This window comes from Pteropus alecto, unplaced genomic scaffold (genome assembly GCF_000325575.1).
Source record: "Pteropus alecto unplaced genomic scaffold, ASM32557v1 scaffold25, whole genome shotgun sequence".
In the NCBI taxonomy this organism is placed as follows: domain Eukaryota; kingdom Metazoa; phylum Chordata; class Mammalia; order Chiroptera; family Pteropodidae; genus Pteropus; species Pteropus alecto.
In genome coordinates, this window is record NW_006441955.1 from 32,616,139 (window position 1) to 32,621,306 (window position 5,168).

Genomic DNA, 5,168 nt, shown 5'->3' on the forward strand with positions numbered 1-5,168 from the left:
TTTCCCTTTCTCTCTCTCTCTTTAGGAAAGGTCACATGAAATTACAGAGAGAAGGTGTCTATCTGTAAGCCACAAGGAGAGCTCTCAACACATCCAACCACACTGACACTTTGATCTTGGATTTCTAGCCTCTAGAACTGTGAGAAAATAAGTTTCTGTCATTTAAGCTACCAAGTTTATGGTATATTTGTTATGACAACTCAAGGAAACCAAGACATGTATTTTTAAAAGCCAGAGTTGAATTCTGTCAGTGTCCAAGTATATCTATTCCAATTATGTACTCCAGAACTAGGGAAATAACTGTGGATGTTTATTAATCCATTAGGGCTGCTATAACAAAAGTACCATACCCTGGATGGCTTATAAACAACAAACATGTATTTCTCACATGTTTGGAGGCTGGGAAGTCCAAGATCAAGATGCTGGCAGATGCAGTGTCTGATGAGAGCTCACTTTCTGGTCCATAGTTGGCACCTTCTCACTGTGTCCTCTCATGGTAGGTGGGGCAAGGGATTTCTGTAGAGACTCTTTTCTGAGGGCACTAATCTCATTCACGAGGGCTCTACTCTCATGAACTAAGCATTTCCCAAAAGCCCCACTTCCTAATATCATCACATTGAGCATTAGGTTACAATATGAATTTCAGGAGGACACAAACCTTCAGTCTATAGCAATTTAAGTTCATGAGATGGACCTGGACTAAAACTCCATTGATCACCTGACCTCCTTAAACTGAAATTCTGACTAGCAGACCTCAGGACATTTGTGGTCTCCTGGAATTAATGTCAGTTCAGAGCCAGTGTCCAATAATTCCCCAAAAATATGATTTTTTTCGGTGCACAGTAACCCTGGTGAAAAATTACAGGTCCCTTGCGGAGGCTGGGAGAAAGACTGAATATAAATTTGGCAGTGTAGCAGAATCCTTTCTCAGGGAGATCTGTCTCCCCTTCTTTCATGGGGTTCTGGGGCTGTAAACTAGCTCAAGTCTGAGAATTGATTGAGGGGTTATGAGTCTCTGTTTTGATGATTCCAGTTAGACTTGTATTCACTGGACATAGAACTCTCCCACTTACACAGATTAAGTACAAATTTAGTAGACTGCCCATCTATTTCACTGCTAGGGACACCATGATCAACTAGCTGATACTATATATTTGCACAAGTCAAGAGTATTCTGATTAATGCTTTGACTCTGTTATCCATTATGGTAACCACACTTACCTTGTCTGTGGTGATTAAGTGCCACCACATGGCCCCTGCCACTCCAGGACTCAATTATCCCCATTGCATTTAGTTGTCCAATTCAGAAGCAGCAATTCCCACTGTGATTTCTGACTTACAAAGAAGAGTAACCACAGACTCTTCAAAGATGCTGGAGCTCCCTCACAAATTTATTCCTCACAATGGTGGTGCAAGGTGTACCCTCTGTACCCTACCAAGGTAGATGAACAGAGCATACATGATAAATCCATTTTAACATGCCAGAATTGGGTACCTGGGTGTGTGTGAGCATATGGCTCGGAGGGCAGAAAATGAGAATAGTATTTAACAATTAAAATAAAACAGAACTCTTAGGTAGAAATTTTAATAACAAAGTGCTTTATTCCTTGCAACTCAAATTCTATCAAACTACAATCTTACAAGCAAGGACTTGATTTTCTTCTGGTTGACTATAGTTTGTCCAAGTTTGGGACATCTCAGCATCTTTCACACTAATTTTCCCTATCTTCGAAAGATAGTGACATAAGCTTTTTTTTCCTTCTTCCAAGCAAGAGGTAAGTGCTTACAAATATAAATGAACTACAGCTTGCAGATAATTATCTTTTCAGACACTGGTATGAATCAAAGCCAAAAAGAGAAGAAAGTATTGCCAGTCCAGCATTGATACTATCAACAAAACTTGAAGAAAATTGAATTCTTTATTTAAAATATTAACTATGAAAATAATTTAATTGACATGTAAAAAATATTATAAAATTTTTACCCTAATATTTATGCTAATAGGTAAGCCTTGCCACTTCAGTATACAGAGCAATACAGAGTTGTTCTTTTTAAAAATTTAACTGCATACCTTTAAATAAAAAATCATCTGGGAAAGTGATTTGCGTATTACACAATTTAAGTTCTAAGATTGCAATAGTTTTGCCTCCTAGCCTAGTGCATCTGAGACATAAACTTTTCTTATTTATTTTAGTGAATACTGTATGTATCTGAATTCTGCCCATGTATAAGGCTATTTTTCTTAGAAAATTTTGGAAACATTTGGTTTTACATAATTAAAAAGTAAACCAAAATTTTATTTTTTTTCTGTTCCTTTACTTATTGGTACCCTTTAGGTTCATGAATATGGGTGTCATGAGTCACTATATCACTCAAGGACTGATAAAGTTTGAATTTTAAATATCAAACATCATTTTTTTTATTCCAACTGATATCTACAATTGCATATACCATATTATTTTAATTATTTGTGTTTCTGTCTGTCCCAGTAGATTGCAAGTTGTCTTACTCAATTTTTCACTTTTAGTGGCTAGCACTAACCCTGGCAAGAATATTGGTGGCGTGTTTTCAGCCTAAGATCCTCCATGTAAAGATTTTTCTTCAGTTATACAATCAGATTAAATACAGCAATTTGGTATAATAGAATTTATAGTAAAAACTGGCCATGACATAATCTAGCTAGCAGGCTGGCTGCTCTCTTATCTTCAGCCATTGCAATCACTATTAGCATTACTAAAATAATACTTTGTAATAACTGAATCCTAGAAAAACACCATTTCCATTCAGTATAGAGCCCAATGCAGCAATCTGGGAGTAGAAGTTTTGGGAATCCTGATGCCGCCTCTGAGATCTAAGCTGTCAGCCCCATCCCCCATCTTCTTACTTGATTTTAAATTCCCAGTGCATAAAATTTAGTTATTACACACTTCAGTTTATGACACACTGCTATCATCTCTGATACCTGTGTCACTTGGACTTCTGGTCCAGATGTTCTCAGAAATTAAATCAGAACAAGATAAAAATCTTGTGCTTGTGAGACACTGAGAGAAACAGGTGAGAGCTAAACAACTTCAGACAAGTAGCTTCTCACCCATATCCCTCCAAACACACAAGTCTAATGAGTTATAATCTCTACTACCTAACAGCTGCTTCTCCTTGGGGTAAAAAGTGTGAAGATCTGATCTAAGGAACTGCTTAGCAGACATGGTTTTCTGGTGCCTGGTCTCTTCACCAAAGTATCACACACACACACACACACAAACATACATACTGAAATCTTTGGAGCTGACCTTGACAAGGGTCTGACTTTCCTTTATTTCCATTTTCTAACAGCATAGCTGATACTCCCAGGAGAAAATTAACTTGCAGGTCCAGAAAACAAGACAGTTAAGGAGCACAACTATTTCAATGTATTGAATTATGGATATCATTAGAAAGAGAAATATTGAAACAGACAGACCAAGATTTCAAAATTGAAAAACATGTTTAAAAAAGAAAGATAGTATATGGAGTAAAAACATTAAAAAGGAGGCAGAAGGGAAGGGATGGCAATTTCAAATAAAGCAGCCAACGTGGCTTCACTAGAAAAGTAACATTTAAACAAAGACCAAAAGAAACAAAGGGAGTTTGTCATGTGATACCTAGGAGAAGAACAAAGCAATCCAGGCTGATGAAAGTCAAGTGCAGAGCTGGAGCCAAGAGAGGGGAGGAAGAGTGGTAGGATATGAAGCCTAAGAGGGAAGAAGGCAGTTTATAGGGGTCCTGGAAGCCATTGTCATGACTTGCTTTTACTCCGAAGAAGTGGGGAAAGCCATTGGAAGGTACTGAGCTAAAGAGTGACATGATCTAACTCATATTTTAACAGGATCACTATGTTAAAAATAGAGTTGGGAGAGGAGGGGGAATTGACTACAGAAAAACCAGCCAATAGACTATTCTAGATAAAATGAAAGCAACTAGGACTAGCTCTAGAGGTAATGAGAATTAATCAGTTTCTGTATGGAATGGAGGAAAGAAAAGAGTGGCCATTTACCGAGTTAAGGAAAACTAAGAGAGGAGATTTTGGAAGGAATTTCAGCAATTCCATTTTGGATGTGTTAATTTGGAGAACGCTTATAGAGCATTCAAATGAAATGTCAATTAGGCAGATGGATATAGAAAGTCTGTATGTCAGAAGAAACATATGAACTAGATGTAAAAGTCTTGGAAGTCATGTGATATTAAAGAATTAAAAAGTTCTTCAATGTGATGAATTAAATGGATGAATTTTCTGATTTTGAATAATTATATCATTCCTGAGATAAAAAGTACTCAGTCATGACTTACAAGTTTTAATACAATGTAAGAGTCAATTAGCAACTGAGGAAAAAATGGTGTAGATGATAGAGGCTCTGTTCATCTCTCTGACGACCAAATCAAAGTTGTGATGGAAACAAGGAGCAGCAGCTAGGAAAAATTGCCTGGGATCTAGATGAACAAACTATACAACTAGGGAGAAGTCCAAGAAATCACCCTGCAATGGCAGAAGGTAGGACGGGGCGAGGACACGGGGCTGCCCTGTCCCTAGCAGATGAGTGAGATAGGCTGCGGGAGCGGCAGCGGCAGAAGCCTCTTAAAGAGGCCGCATCCGTGAGCGAATTTTTGCGGTGACAGACCTGCTTGCTCTGAACACCAGTGCTGATTTGGGCTGCGTGCAGGGGCACCAGGGGCTTACAGGGAGACATTGTTGGAGTGAGGACTGAGGCGAGATTCACCGGGTACAGAAGTGCAGGCAGTATCCGTTGTTCTCTGTTGAGCCCTACCCCCTACCACTGAGCAGGACACAGTGCAGCCATAGCTGTGACATCACCAAACTGGATACCAAAGGTCGCTCCACCCAAAGGATTCCCTGAAACCCTGCCTCCCCCAATTCGGGCCCCACCCAAGCCACATTCAGGCATATTCTCAGCGAGTTAGGTGCTCCTTGCTGAGCAGCCTAGACTCACGCTGGAGGCAGCTGGCCTCGGTTTCTGGTGTGGGCTTTTGAGGCAACTATAAGCACAGCATCTGTGGATTGCTTGCTGAATCTTAACAGGTGGCACCAGAGGGGTAGAGGCTTGGGCTAAATTTGGCCTGCAGCTGAACCCCTCTCAGGACTGTGCCACTGGACACCTACTTCACAAATCCAC